The sequence below is a fragment of the Eretmochelys imbricata genome, chromosome 2 (assembly GCF_965152235.1).
Source record: "Eretmochelys imbricata isolate rEreImb1 chromosome 2, rEreImb1.hap1, whole genome shotgun sequence".
NCBI lineage: Eukaryota > Metazoa > Chordata > Testudines > Cheloniidae > Eretmochelys > Eretmochelys imbricata.
Genome location: NC_135573.1, coordinates 268,248,709 through 268,265,029, shown reverse-complemented (window position 1 = coordinate 268,265,029; position 16,321 = coordinate 268,248,709). Strand labels below are relative to the sequence as shown.

At 43.9% G+C, this 16,321-nt stretch overlaps 1 long non-coding RNA gene across 1 annotated transcript; it reads left to right on the top strand.

Moving 5' to 3' along the window:
* Nucleotides 1–1,182: 1,182 nt before the first annotated feature.
* Nucleotides 1,183–12,503, top strand: LOC144260082 (uncharacterized). Its single transcript, XR_013344997.1, has 3 exons — nt 1,183–1,411; nt 4,369–4,490; nt 8,950–12,503. It is a non-coding gene; the product is annotated as an uncharacterized LOC144260082 (long non-coding RNA).
* Nucleotides 12,504–16,321: the final 3,818 nt, after the last annotated feature.

The window sequence follows — 16,321 nt, the reverse complement described above, 5'->3', positions numbered from 1 at the left end:
CAGAATTCACAGTTGCACAGACCACAGTGTCCTGCAGTGGATCCTTACTAAGCACAATGAAGGACAGCCTGTGGAGATGGATTCACAGACTGTCTGACAATATGTTCTCAGTTTATCATAAGCCAGGAAAGAAAATGTGGTTATGGATGCTCTCAGCTAGTTGAGAGCAGTGAGCACAGACTTAGCCTGGTCTTGTAAGGACATCTGGTAACAAGAGATATGCATTTCTTTGTACTTGGTAAGAACTGTGGGCCTGGCTCTTCACAGTTTTGCACCCTAACTAGTAAGTTATACTTGTATAAAATTCTACAATTCTGTCTTGATTACACAAGAGACAAGACAATGGAGACAAAATATCAATCACCAAAAAGAAGAGAAGTTTACTCAGTAGCTGTGTCCTGTAGTCCTTATGTTACAGAGATGCCTCGAGGTCTGAAAGTTGTCAGAATATAAGAAAGTCTGAGTTCATGTTTGTGTGTGTGGTAAGGTATGTATTTCTTTGTACTTGGTAAGAAGAACAGGCATATGCTTACCACGTGGCCAGAGCAAGATTTATTTCCTTTTATTTAATGTGGGTTTTGTAAATATCGAAATAGATAAGTACATTGTTGCTGGGTTAGCTGTGATTTGGTTTTTTTTTTGTCATGAGGCATCTCATCTGGGGATGGGAGAAGTTTTTAATGCAAATTCAGTTCTTATTGTTGCTTTGTGTCCTGGATACTAAAACACATATCTCACTACACACACCAGCCTTAACTCAGGCTTGTTCTTATTTTGAAAGCTTTTCTCCTCCAGGTGTCACTATAAGATGAGAACCATAGGACACCACGAGGTGGTCTGAAAATATAACTGAGCATTTTAGTTCATTTGCTATGGTATTAGATAGCATACCAAATAGTTTATATGATATATCGAAAAAAAATTCCACATACTTCATTTTGTAAGGATACCATTTCTATGTGAGGAACGGATCATTTTGATGTAGGTTATTTCTTATTTGAACACTGGGGATGTTGGTTTTAGGCTTAATGTTCTCATAAGTTGCTGCTGTTCACCACAAGCTGACTTCCTGTAAAACTCCCAATTGTGTATTTGCTGATCATTGGCTTTGGCTCACCCCACATCACGTATAAACAGAAGGAAGTTTAAATCATTGAATCATTCTCTCTTTTCATTTTAACATTTGTCCTCAGTCTATTCAGCTATTAATCTGACACTGCTGTTAAATGAAAGAAACTGGCAGCCAGTCATTCTTGATTAACACCAGCAGCCTGGAGGACAGTGAAGAAATTGGATATTGGCTTAATCTGAAGAAATAATGATTTGATCTTCAAGCTGAGCCTTCAGCATAGAGATAACGTGAGAGAGAGAGAGAGAGAGAGTCTGTCTATCTGTCTGGACAGGAACAGGGGTGAGGAGATGTGTGAAGGGGTTGTCTGTGTGGGCATTTAAGGTGAATTTAAAAATGGTTACAAAGCTGAAAATGCTACTGAGTTACCAGGAGACAATGCAGTGAGCATGGTGATTTTCCTCTGGGCATCAATTCTGCCTCATAGCTATTCCCAAAGGGTAGAAGGGAGCAGATGGGAAGAAATTATTAAAAGTTTTAAGAGAATTCATCAGATTTACAGGTGATAGAAATAGTTAATTTGAACAGCTGCAATAGCCTCTGGGCAACCGGGTCCATTTCTGGGCAGCTGTATTTATCCCAGGTTTGAGGAGATGCAAAGGTCTTGGTATACCTTTTCCCCTGTGTCAAGTTTAGCTCTGGCACAGGGATGAACTGGGTCCTCAGACCCTCTCAGAGGTCATTGACCACCCCATAACCTAGTCTGTAGTTAGAAGGACTTCTGAATTTTTGGTTAGAAATATACTATTTCTATACTATTTATAGAAATATGCTGTTTTGAATCATTCATCAGCTAAGCGGTGAGAATAGGACAGGAAAGTGAGAGTTTTAATGATTCCAGCAATTGATGGGAAGAACACCAGCTTGAATTTTCAGAGCTCATACTATACTATCTAGATCCTAAATCTGTTTGTAAATATTTTTGAAAAAAATGTAAGCTTATTTGAAGTAATGCTTTAAATGGTTAAATCATGAACCATTTAAGATCATTTCAGTGAATTTCTTTACTTGGTTTTGAACTTGTTAATTTTCCTAGTTTTGTATTTACCTGTAGATGATCTGACATACCAGTCAGACATTCAATCATATATCAGTTCCAAAAACATACGTTCAAATGGTGACATCAATAGGGATTTTTTTATAGAGAATTTTCTTGTCGTTCAGTGTGCACATTTTTCAAACCAAGCCTGCAAAATGCAAGTTTTGTTGGCTGGGTGTCGATAGAGTCATGATGAAATTTGATCTCTATCAACATCTTTTCTTATTTGCCTTAGAAGAACGTGTGGAGTCAGAGTAAAACCCTGAAGAGCTACTGATCTGAGGCTCTGATCCTGCAAACATTTATGTGCCATCTAAATCAATTTGGACACCTCGTGTTGTTAAATTTAAGCGTGCGTGTTAGTGTCTGCAGGATCAAGGCCTTAGCTTAGAACAAGAAACAACCGTGAAGCAAATGAGCAGAGGCAGGAAAGGCCGGGGGAGTTGCGGGTGATAAAGGGGCAGGGGAAATAAGTAATTCAAGCACTTCCTGTTATAGTTACTACATATGACAAGAGGTGAGAATACTTAACATTTGTTACATATGTATTCCCAGAGAAAAGCTACGTTAGACTGGAGTTCAGGTTAAAGAATATTTATTACAAGAATGTTGCAATTGCCCTAAAAACAAGTAGTACAAATTGTGGAAGTTCAGAGTTAAGGTTCAATTTTAAAGGAATCCAAATGTGTTAAGATATGGAAATGCTCAGTGCGAGCACCCAAAGTAGCTCTGGAGAATTCAAGCTCTGCTGAAGAGGAGAGTTAGGAGTTTAAACACTACATCTAAAATATGTAGCTTCCTAGGAGCTACTGTTTCAAATTTAGTTCTCAAGATGCTGTTGTGACAGTGCACCCCAGAAGGCTTTATGGGAAAATGCTTATGAATGTATTTATGACATAACTGGAATGTGTTTTATGCTACATATGCCATGTAACACATCTCTGTAAAGATTATGATCGACTGGATATATTCATCCTATTTGTATGCATGTGTCATTTTTGTACTCAAAGTTATGAATATTGGCTGTGTACTTGGTTAATTTTAAGTCACCTCAGTGAAGCAGTTGGTCAGCTGCCTGAGAAAAGACTATTCTCAGTAAGTGCCCAATCAAGAAACATTTAAGCCAAGGATGAACTTGGAGACGCCAATTCACATCTGAGCTTTCCCAGGAATGTGGTTTGGCTGGTAAGGAATTCAGTTGTGCATGGACATGTGACTTGCCCATGTGACTCCAAAACTCCATCTTGGAGCTGGAGTCTACACGGGGGGTGGGAGGGGTGTCCACCCACATGAAAAAGTCAATTTAAACCCCTAGAACACCCCTCCATTTCATCTTCACCTGGCTCAAGAGAGAGCCTCTCCACTCCCAAGGATACCTGAAAGAAAGTGGAACATAGTTCAGTAACTACAAGGGAGTGTGAGTGATTGCTGAATCCAGACTAGGAGGAGACTAGTCTGTTAAATGAAGCTTACTGGATCTCCTCTGAGGGTGAGGTTTTATCTGTATTCAGTTTTATCACTGTATTAGACATAGACTTGCGTGTTCTATTTTATTTTCCTTGGTAATTCACTATGTTCTGTCTGTTACTACTTCGAACCACTTAAATCCTACATTCTGTACTTAGTAAAATCACTTTTTACTTATAAATTAATCCGGAGTATGTATTAGTACCTGGGGAGGGCAAACAGCTGTGCATATCTCTCAGTGTTATAGAGAGTGAACAATTTAGGAGTTTATCCTGTATAAGCTTTATACAGGGTAAAACAGATTTATTTGGGGTTTGGACCCCATTGGGAGTTGAGCATCTGAATGTTAAAGACAGGAACATTTCTTAAGCTGCTTCCAATTAATCTTACAGCTGTTAGGGGACATGGTTCAGACCTGGGTCTGGCTTTGCAGCTGGCTAGCGGGTCTGACTCAAACCAGGCAGGGCACTGAAGTCCCAAGCTGCCAGGGTTGGAAAGCAGGGGCAGAAGTAGCCTTGGCACATCAAGTGGCAGTTCCCAAGGTTTCTGTGATCCAACCCATCACAGCCGTAGATAAAATAATTTTCATGTAGCTTAGCATTTGGATTTTTCAGACCAAATCTGCAGTGCATGAGTTCTGTTGGCTGGGTGCGGACACTGTCATGATCAATTTTTTTGCACGTAGGATTTGTCCCAGTGTCATTGACCAAATTGTCTCCTTCCCCCACTCTAGCACAGAGACCTGCCCACTCGTTAACGGCTGCCCTTCGCCCCAGAGGCTGCTGCAGTTCCAGCATTTGTAAGTGGCGAACTGAAGCACTCATTTGTCCCTCTCGGGAACAGTCCAATAGAGCGGTAAGAGGGGCTCCATTGCATGTGAGACTTTTCCGGCATAGCACTTGGGTTGCCCCTAAGTCAGCTGAAAGGTCCCATAGAGAGAGCGCTAGTTCCAGAGTCTGGGTACCACTTTTCTGTATTTTCCTCCTGGCATCTAGATGTAGCAGATGCCTCACACCTCCGGCTTACTCCCCTTCTGGCTGACAATTACACTACCAGCCCCACCTTTCCATGCCCTTCACCTGCCTTTTCAAGCAGAGTTGCCCCTCCTTTTGTTTTAACAACTGCTGAGATCTCACTGACCCTTTTCCCTGGCTAATCCCCAGGGTCTGGGGCATCTTGGCTGCAGGGGTTGCTGCTTCTTTACGAGCCTCAGAGAGCTGCTGCCTCTGGGCTCCAAACCAAGTCCCATTTCAGACCACTCCCTATTCTGTTTTCTGTCCCCTGATCCCCTGTGGCCCAGGCTCTGTGACTTCCTCCAGACCTTTATTCGGCACCTCTGCTGGGCTCTGTCCTTCACATGGCCTCCCCATGCTAGCTCTCCAAGTGCCTGGCTTAGAAATCAGGAGAGTTTTAAAAGAAAGAATAAATCATGTGGATTTTTTAAACTTCCCTGCCCAGCCACAGAATGTGTGTGACAATGACAAGTAGAAACATCATAAGTGCACAGAAAATGTGCAAAAACAAAGCCCCCAACTCCCCTACTCACCTCATCCCTGGCTCCCTTCCCACATTGCTCCTGGGACCCCCTGATTCCCATTGGCAGGCGCCAGTGGCCCTCAGTCCCCAGGACTCCAACAGATCCCAGCAGCTGCCCTGTCTTCAACTTGCACAGAAGGGGGCTTCCCCTGTGCTCCTTCCTCCACTGAGGTGAGAGGAGGTTTGCTGCTGAGCTCTGAGTGAAAAGGGGAGGGGGCTGCTCCGCAGCCCTTTGCCCAGTTTGAGCCTCTGCCCAGCTCACATCAGAGGGGCAACCGGGTACCGCCCCTGACTGCTGCTGCATATGGCACAAGTAGCACAGCAACTGCGGGTGGTCAGAAGATGACGCTGCAGGCGAAATCCCTGGGCTGCCCGGGATCTCAAGCAACCACCAAAATCCACCCAAAATTACAGTGTTGTGTGTCGGCAAACAGGCCCCTGCTCCAGAAATTGGGATGCCTGCTCCTGGCAATTCCTCACTGGCTCAGCCACACATGTGCTTCCCATGTCCACCTCCAGCATGGTAAGACCCCTCCTCTGAGCTCTGAGTCCACGAACTGGTTCTTACCTGACTGTTGGCTGGATCCTGAAAGAGAACAGGCCCTTTTAGAGGCTTTACGCCCACACGGAATTATTGGTCAGGAGACAGGACTGGGGTCTGCTGTCCCTCCCTTTCTAGTGACCTATGGCCATCAGGTGTACTCCTTGGGGAGGAGAAGAAAAGTAGCATAATTGCTGCTCATCCGAGTACGTGAATAATTAATGCAGGGTTAGCCATGCCCTTGTTCTAGCGCGGCCGTGCAGGATGGGTGCAAGAAGCCTTCCACCTCTGTGCTCCCTGCATCAGGCCTTTGACCAGTTCCAGCCCTTGAAACTGGTGGAAGTACATGCTGAGCTGTGCGCTCCGGGGATAGAATCCACACTATAGGCGGCTGGGAGGAGGCAGCCCAGAGACAAAAGCATCCCAAAGGAGGATACTGGATGCACACTTCCTCCCCCCAACATTATGCCTGCTGGATCTCCCAGTGGAGACCAATGACTAAATGGCAGTCTGTAATGGTAAAGTAAAGCAGAAAACTATAGGCTGCTTAGCCTGGCATTAGTCCTGAGCAAAATCCCAGGAAAGATAATATGGGATGCAACCAGTAAAGAATTAAAGGATGGAAACATAATTATTTCTCAAAAAGAAAAGAAGGACTTGTGGCACCTTAGAGACTAACCAATTTATTTGAGCATGAGCTTTCGTGAGCTACAGCTCACTTCATTGGATGCAATGTAGCTCATGAAAGCTCATGCAATGTAGCTCACGAAAGCTCATGCTCAAATAAATTGGTTAGTCTCTAAGGTGCCACAAGTCCTCCTTTTCTTTTTGCGAATACAGACTAACACGGCTGTTACTCTGAAACCTATAATTAATTCTAATCAGCATGGTTTTATGGACAAAAATGAAATAATTTTTGACGAGATCACAAGTTTGGTTGATACACAGTAATGTATTCATGCTTCTGTAAGGCATGTGGTTTAGTCCCCCATCACATTCTGATAAAAAAGAATTAATACAATATCAACGTAGCTCACATTAAATAAAACAAAAATGGTTAACTCATAGAGCCCTAATAGTAATTGTAAATAGGGGATCATTCTTGTGTGGGAGTGTTTCTCATGGGGTCCCACAGGAACCTATTCTTGGCCCAGTGCTGTTCAATATCTTTATCAGTGATATGGAAGAAAATACAAAATCATTGCTGGTAAAGTTTGTAGATAACACAAACATTGGTGGAGTGGTAAATAACAATGGGGCTAGATCAGTTATAGAGCATTATAACAACATACTTTTTAACACAGCCAAATGCAAGGTCATACAGGTAGGAAGAAAGAATGTGTAGGTCACACTTACAAGACAGGGGAGTGCACCCTGGAATGCAGTGACACAGAAAAGGATTTAGGGATTACAATGTATAACCTGTTTAACATGAGCTCCCAGAGCAATGCTGTAGCTAAGAGGGTTAACACAACTCTTGGATGTACAAGCAGCAAAATATCAAGTAGGAGTAGGGAGGTGATATCACCTGTATACAACATTAGTGAGACCATTACTAGAACACTGCGTCCAGCTCCTATGTCCACACTTCAAACATTATGTTGACAAATTGGAGAGGATTCAAAAAAGAGTGACAAGAATGAGGTCTGGGAAACCTGCCTTATAGTGAATAACTTAAGAAGCTCCGTCTATTTCTTTGATCCAAGAGAAAGCTGATCACAGTCTGTAAGTACCTATATCTAGCAGATTAAAGCATAAAAAGATTCAGTGGTTGGAAGCTGAAGCCAAAGTCAAACTCGAAATAAGGCACGTATTTTTTAACAGTGAGAGTAATCAATCATTGGAGCACCTTCATATGGGAGGGCTTTCCCTTTACCCTCCCCCCTGGTTCTTGTCACGCAGACGACCAGAAGTCTGCAGTGCAATGCAATGTTTATTGGGGTTAGTTTCCAGCGAGCATGTATACCATAACTCTGAAGTCACAGAGCCTTATTGGTTAAATAAGGTGCCACAGGACTTAAAGGTGCCACAGGACTCCTCCTTGTTTTTGCTGAAACAGAGGAACACGGCTACCCCTCTGAAATAACTACCAGCACCCCCACTGGCCCTTTACCTAGCCAGTTTCTTGTGGATATCTCAGTATAATTAAAACTTGAGGAGGAATTTGAAGGAGAAGAGATTAGTGGCTTCATGTACTGTATGAGTGGTCTCACTGATTTCAGTGGGACTATTCACATACCTAAAGTTAGGCATGTACTTAAGTGCTTTACGAAATTGGGGCAAGAACGCTAAGCACTTAGCAGGACTGAGCCCTAAGATAAAAGAGCAGATAAAAGAGAGAGTGAAAGAATCAATGCCAAAGTGCAGGGTGCATTCTCTTCAACCTGATGCATGAAAAGTCAAACTGTCAGGTAATTTCTTATTCCAGTTCTGATTCCTGATGAAAATGTATTTGTATACATAGAGCAGTACATAGGAATGGCCACACTGGTTCAGACCAAAGGTCCATCTAGCCCAGGGTCCCGTCTCCTGACAGTGGCCAATGCCAGGTGCCCCAGAGGGAATGAACAGGACAGGGCAGTTTATTGAGTGATCCATCCCCTGCCATCCACTCCCAGCTTCTGGCAGGCAGAGGTTTAGGTACACCCAGAGCACGGGGTTCCATCCCTGAGCATCTTGGCTTATAGCCATTGATGGACCCATCCTCCATACCAGAGACTGATTTTCATATACCCACCTCAGCTTGAGTTACTGGCAGTTAGGAAAATTGATATGGCCCTAATCCTGCAAACACTTCCACGTGTGTGAATGTGGATATACCCATTGCCTTCCTGGGACTAGCCATGTTCTTAAACAAGACAAAACGTGTTTGCAGGATCAATGCCTATGGCTACAGTATAGCTTGGTACTTAAGCATATGCCTAACTCTAAGCACATGAGTAGTTCCATCGAAATCATACGTCAGTAGTACTAATTGTGATTAAAGTTAAGCACATACTTAAGTACCTTGCTGAATCAGGGTCTTGCTTTCTAAAAACTAGGAAAATTTGAGGAGGAAGAAGAATGATGGACATTAAATATTAAGAATCAAAGTATAATTTTCAGAACCTCACTATTCTGGCCATAATCAAGATTTCAACGTTGATAGCAGAGTATTTCTAATATCCTGCTTTCTAAATTCTGAGCTTGGACGTAAAAGGATGTTTTAAATAAATAGCACATTTTAATCTATTTCAGGGAGAGATGAAAGGGAGGAAGAGCAAAGGAGAAGACATAACCTATGGTGAGAAAGTTACACCAAGAGCCTTGTTCTGGCCACATTTCAATGCTTCATTCAGAGGACCTTCCTCTTCTCTGCACCAACTTTCAGTGAGGATTCCAGAGGGCTCTGTTCTGGGGCCCCTCCTATTTTCCCTCTGATCCGATCTATTTAGTACATAAATATTGTTTTATCTCTGGGCTGACAACTCACAAATCTCCACTTCTGACCTATCTCCTTCTCCCCAAACTAAAGTCTCAGCCTGTCTTTCTGACATGTTATTGTTGATGTCCAGCCTTCAAACCTATTTCAAATGGCCACACCAGAGCCTTTAATCTTTCTCAATAACGCTCTCCACTTTTCTTCCCTTTCTTAGTTACTGTGCCCAACACCACCATCCTCCATGTCACTCAGGCCTATGACCTGGACATGATCTTTAACACCACCATTTCTTCAGACCCTTATCTCCAGGTCATGTCTACATCTTGCTGATTCCTCCTGCACAGCCTCTCTCAGATTCAGCCTTTCCTTTCTGTCTGGTCTGCTAAAACTCTTCTCCAGAACCTGTTTATCTCTCAGCCTCCCCTCTGGAGGAACAGTCTTGTTCCAAGCCTATCCATAGAATATAGTATTGCATAAAACATAGAATCATCGAATCATAGAAGATTAGGGTTGGAAGAGACCTCTGGAAGTCATCTCGTCCAACCCCCTGCTCAAAGAAGGACCAACTCCAACTAAATCATCCCAGCCAGGGCTTTGTCAAGCCTGACCTTAAAAACCTGTAAGGATGGAGATTCCACCACCTCCCTAGGTAACCCATTCCAGTGCTTCAGCACCCTCCTAGTGAAATAGCATTTCCTAATGTCCACCCTAGACCTCCCTCACTGCAACTTGAGACCTTTGCTTCCTGTTCTCTCATCTGCTACCACTGAGAACAGCTGAGCTCCATCCTCTTTGGAACCCCCTTCAGGGAGTTGAAGGCTGCTGTCAAATCCCCCCCTCACTCTTCTCTTCTGGGGACTAAACAAGCCAGTTCCCTTAGCCTTTCCTCATAAGTCATGTGTCCCAGCCCCCTAATCATTTCCGTTGCCCTTCGCTGGACTCTCTCCAATTTGTCCACATCCTTTCTGTAGTGGGGGGACCAAAACTGGACACAATACTCCAGATGTGGCCTCACCAGTGCTGAATAGAAGGGAATAATCCCTTCCCTCGATCTGCTAGCAATTCTCCTACTAATGCAGCCCAATATGCCATTAGCGTTCTTGGCAACAAGGGCACACTGCTGACTCATATCCAGCTTCTCGTCCACTGTCACCCCTAGGTCCTTTTCTGCAGAACTGCCGCTTAGCCAGTCAGTCCCTAGCCTGTAGCAGTGCATGGGATTCTTCCATCCTAAGTGCAGGACTCTGCACTTGTCCTTGTTGAACCTCATCAGATTTCTTTTGGCCCAATCCTACAATTTGTCTAGGACACTTTGGACCCTATCCCTACCCTCCAGCATATCTACCTATCCTCCCAGTTCATGTCATCTTCAAATTGGGTGAGGGTGCAATCCATCCCAACATCCAGATTGTTACTGAAGATGTTGAACAAAACCAGCCCTAGGACCGACCACTGAGACACTCCGCTTGATACCGACTGCCAGCTAGACATCAAGCCATTGATCACTACCCATTGAACCTGACGATCTAGCCAGCTTTCTATCCACCTTATAGTCCATTCATCCAATCAATACTTTTTTAACTTGCTGGCAAGAATACTGTGGGAGACCATCTTCCTGGCTCATTGCTTCAACCATATCACTCTTCCTCTTTGCTCTCTCACACTGGCTCCCCCTTTTCCACCCCTTCCACTGTCTTTAATTTTAAGTCCCTTCATAATCTATGTCTGACCTACCTATCATCTCTCATACAGTAAAGGGAAGTGGACTTGCACCTCTACTCTGCCAATGATGCTAGCCTTCATCACTGTCCAATCACTGATTCAGAAGTGTGGGGACTGATATTGTGCTTTCAATAACAGAGCAACTGGAGCAGAACAGGCTGAACAAGTTTCTGAGCTGACTGAAGTGATCCAGGGAATGGTTCAGGAGAATGGGGGCAGGTATATCAGTGAGATCTATGTAACTGAACAAAACAGGAGATGCCCAATGGGAATAAATAAAACAGCCGCAGTGAAGGCCGTGAAAGCAGGTTGTACAAAATATAGTGACGTTATTTTGGGCTTCGGGGTTGCTGCAGTTTGTATTGTTGTTGTATTTCTCCTGATTTATCTCCCTCATTAACAGCCATTAATAAAGTTTCATTGCAATCTAACCCAACTGCTTCCCAAACCCTGCCTCTCAGCTTCTCCGGCACCTCACTCTTATGCTAGTGCAGCACGTTCATACAAAATACTAGTAATAATGTTAATATTTCTTCCTTATTAACATTACGTATTATAATAATATCGAGTTCTTATATAGAGATTTTCCTAAGTAGATCTCAAAGTGCTTTACAAAGGAGGTCGGTGTCATTCTCCCCATTTTACAGATGGGGAAACTAAGGCTCAGAGAGGTGACGTGATTTGCCCATAGTCACTCCGCAGGCAAGTGGCAGAACTGGGAATAGTCCAGTGGTCCAGCCATGAGGCCTCAATACTAGGTTGCTTTAAAGATTCTGGACCAAACTCTGCCCTCACTTACCCTGCATTTGCAGTAGTTTGAGTCCATTAAGTTCAGTGAAGTAATCTGGATTATGGCCATGTAACTGCTCCCAGGTACTCTGGAGTTGCAGTGGGGTAGCTCTATTAATTTCAGTGGAGTATTGTGAATTTACAGTTAAGCAACAGACTACAATGTAGCCCTCTGAACAGAGGTGTCAAATAACTTCAGTTATTTTGTAAATTTACAGTGCTCAAACTCTGAGACATTGAATGCTGTAAAGTTTCCACTAAAAATTAAATCTTGAACATTTAGAGGTCCAAACTTAGACCTGTGAGTAGATGAAACTCCATTGGCTTCAGTTACACAAGGAATTAATGTGGCCCATTAAGTGTACCCTCATTTGATATTTTGAAAGCAAAGAGTATAAAATCACCAGAGACATGCGTATGAAATATGGTAATATATGGAATTCTTGCTTTAGATAAATAAACTTCAGTTTCTTTCTCAATTAGAACTGCTGCCAAATACAATGGCAATTTCCCCTGAATATAGAGATCAGCATTTGTCCAGTACCTTGTGTGAACAAATCATGATAACATCAAAAACTTTTCTAAAGATGAATCCATGTAATAGAACATCTGGCAGTGCTGATTCAGGGAATGCAATTCATTTTGCAGAGATTTCTGTTTCCAGGCGCTCTGACCTCAGTGATTTTTCAGGACTGGGGGTATATAAATCTGCAAACAAAAGGTGTCACTCTGGTTTTGATGCACAGTTCTGCTTCTTTAAGTGTAAACGGGTCTCCATAGCCTGCCTGCAAGGGCAGTGCTGTGAGGCAGTTCAAGATGGAGGATGTTCCAGAGACTGAAGCTGGGCTGTTACTCACATCGAAACTTTATATTTGTTCTGATTTTTTTCTGTTTTTTCTTAATCGGAAATAAAGTTATAGAGATTGAAGTTTGGTATTGTTCTTAATGCATAATGATGAAAGATAACAGAATTTGAGAATAGAAAAGTGAAACCACATATTGCTAACAAAATGTAGAAGCAGGGAGAAATCTTCTGAGTTTCATGTACTGCATTTTGCAGAGGCGGATTTGCAGTACAACACAGGGTGTGCTGGCAAGGGGCCCCCCAACAATGGGGTGGCCCCAGGGCCGGGCAGCTGCAGGGGCAGAAGCTTGGTCCTTCTGGCTCCTGTGGCTCCTGCTGCAGGCTCCGCTCCCACCCCCAGCCGAGCTCCCCCTTCCCCGCCTACTGCCCCGAGCGCTCTGTGTTCCCGCCTCTCCTCCTCCCCCCAGCGCTACCGCCGCTGCTGAACAGCTGTTTGCCATGCTCCAGGAGGGAGGGGGAGTGGCGGGGCCTCAGGACACTCAGGAGAGGAGGTGGGGAAGAGGTGGGGTGGGTGGGGCCTTGGTGAAGGGGTGGGATGGGGTGGGGCAGAGGTGGAGCAGGGGCAGGGAAGGGGCCTTGGGGAAGTGGGTGGAATCGGGGCAGGGTGGTGCCGCTCAGGACAGGGGGCTGGGGTGGAGCAGGGGATTGGGAGCAGCCCCATACCCCCAGCCCGACTTCTGAACCCTCCCTCACACACCCCCAGCTCCCTGCCCTATCTGACTCCTGCATCACCCACACATACCCAGCCCCCCACACCCCATGCCCTGACTCCTCCACCCACCTACCCTGCACCCCTCGCACCAAACAGGAGCTGCCCCAGGTAAGCACTCCACACCCCAACCTCCTGCCCCAGCCCTGAGCCCCCTCCCGCACCTTAACTCCCTCCCAGACCCTGCACCTCAGCCTGGAGCCTCCTCCCACATCCTAACTCCTGGCCAAACCCCGCACCCCAATGGTTTTTTACATTTTTTTAATAAAGCGCTCTTATCCAAAGTGCTTTACAATAGGTAGCTAACCATACAAACAATATTTGGAAAGATCATTAAGTGGTCCGCTGAGACCCTCAGCAATTTTCAAGTGGTCTGGAGAAAAATAAGTTAGACTACGAAAACAATCACGGTACCTCACTTTATTTTCATTTACTTCCTATTACTTATGGGAGGAGGAGGAAGAAAAAAGAATGAAAAATGGGGTGGGGGGGAGATAAGAGAGAATGTTCTTTTTCTTCGCTGGGTCCCAAGGGGCGGGGGCAAAAATGAAGCTGAGCACAAGGCCCCATTAACTCTAAATCCACCACTGGCATTTTGGGTAATAACACGTGTGCCCAAAATAACACTGTCTTGCACTGTATAGAAAGATCTGCACAGTGCAAACTCATAAAAATTCACTCTCTCCATCAATGTGAAGAGAGATATTCACAGCATCTCCCACCCCCCAATTATAAATTGCACAAACTGGGTTTAATAATAAACAAAACAAATTAACTATAAAATGCAGATTTTAAGTGATTATAAGAGACAGGCAACAAAATAAAGCAGATCACCTCAGTAAATAAACAGAAACCACAAACTGATCTAAACACACTAGATAGGTAGGATACAAATTAGCAAATTCTCCCCCTGAGTGATAATCAGGCTGGCAGATTCTTAAGGCACAAGCTGCCTTGGCTTTCCCAGGTTTTCATACACAGGCTAAAAATCTTATCCTAGGACCATCACTTCCCCCAGTTCAGTCTTTGTTACCCAGGTGTTTCCAGGTGTGTTGTTGCAGGGAAAATGAGCTCGCCTCATGTTGTCATTGTCCCCCTTTTATATCTTTCCCCCACTTCCTGGAAAGCTCTTTTGCTGTGATCTGGGTCAAACAGTTCCCATTGTGTGGAGCTCTCTCTGAGAGGTTTCTATTGCACACAGTTCCTGGGGTAATCCTTATGTTTTTTCACATTTCCTCAATAAGCCCTAAAGTAGCACATTTGAAATACAGAGACATGGTCAATATCCCCAGCTTCAGATACAAAAATGATACATGCATGGAAATTGGATAAATACATTCAGTAGATCATAACCTTTTCAATGATATCTTACATGAGACATCTTGCATAAAGTATATCTTAGCCCTGGTCTACACTGCGGGGGTGGGGGGATCGATCTAAGATACGCCACTTCAGCTACGAGAATAACATAGCTGAAGTTTGAAGTATCTTAGATCGACTTACCTCCTGTCCTCATGGCGCAGGGTAGACTGCCACCGCTCTCCCGTCGACTCCACTTCCGCCTCTCGCAGTGGTGGATTACCGGAGTCGACGGCAGAGTGTTCAGGGATTGATTTATCGCGTCTACACTAGATGTGAAAAATCGATCCCCAAAAGATCGATCACTACCCGCTGATCCGGGTACCCTTAGTTGTGCCATATTCATATCATAGCCATATTTCTATGAAGAATATGGGGGGTTTAACCTGTGTCAGACTCCATGCATAAAAACTGAAACTGGCTCTTTAATAAAGCAATTATTTACAGGGCTGCTCCTACTGATAGCCATGCATTCTAGACATGTAGACACAGACTGACTTCCTGGTGCCACCTCCAAATCCTTCCCTCCTGCAACCTGTACAAATCCATGCATGTTCCCACATCTTTCCATTTAAAAAATAATTGTTTTTATTATGTCTTTGTGTAAACATTTCATTACTGGAAGGGTCAGAGGTTACTACTACATAGCCCATCCTGGGCACATGGACTTTATCACCAGCCCATTGTGGCTGGTTAGGCATCATAGTCCTTCAAGTGTGCTACTCTTCAAACCAGTCTCCCCCTTCTTCTTTGTGTTATTGCTGTTGATGGGGGACTTGATTTCACCCTGTTGCCTCCTCCACTCTGTTGAGTGGCACCCTGATAATCCTCTGTATTGTTCGTATTCCCGTTACTTCTCACTCTCCCACATCAGTCAAGTTGATGGAGGAGACTCATTCTAACTAAGCAATAATTGGATAAGAGGGAAGGTCCTCTCATGGATCCTAACTGGTTAAAAAGCAGGAAACAAGGGGTAGGAATAAATGGTCAGTTTTCACAAGGGAGAGAGGTAAATAGCAAGGTCCCCCAGGGATCTGAATTGGGACCTATGCTGTTTAACAAATCCATAAATGATCTGGAAAAGGTAGTGAACCGTGAGGTGGCAAAGTTTGCAGATGATACAAAATTACTCAAAATAGGTAAGTCCAAAGCTGACTGCAAAGAATTACAAAGGGATCTCACAGAACTGGGTGACTTGGCAACAAAATGGCAGTTGAAATTCAGTTCTGATAAGTGAAAAGTAACGCACATTGGAAAACATGTTTGGGTCTAAATTGGTTGTTACCACTCAAGAAACAGATCTTGGAGTCATCATGGATAGTTCTCTGGAAACATCTGCTCAATGTGCAGTAGCAGTCAAAAAAACTAACTGAACGTTGGGTACCATTAGGAAAGGGATAGATAATCAAACAGAAAGTATCATAATGCCACTGTATAAATCCATGATTTGCCCACATCTTGAATACTATATGCAGTTCTGGTCACCCCATCTCAGAAAAGATACGTTAGAATTATAAAAGGTACAGAGAAGGGCAACAAAATTGATTAAGGGTATGGAACAGCTTCTTTATGAGGAGGGATTAAAAAGACTGGGGGAATGCTCATCTTGGAAAAGAGAAGTCTAAGTGGGGAGATATGATAGAGGTCTATAAAATCATGACTGATATAGAGAACGAGAATAGGGAAGTGTTTACCCCTTCACATAACACAAGTACCAGATATCATCCAATTAAATTAATGGACG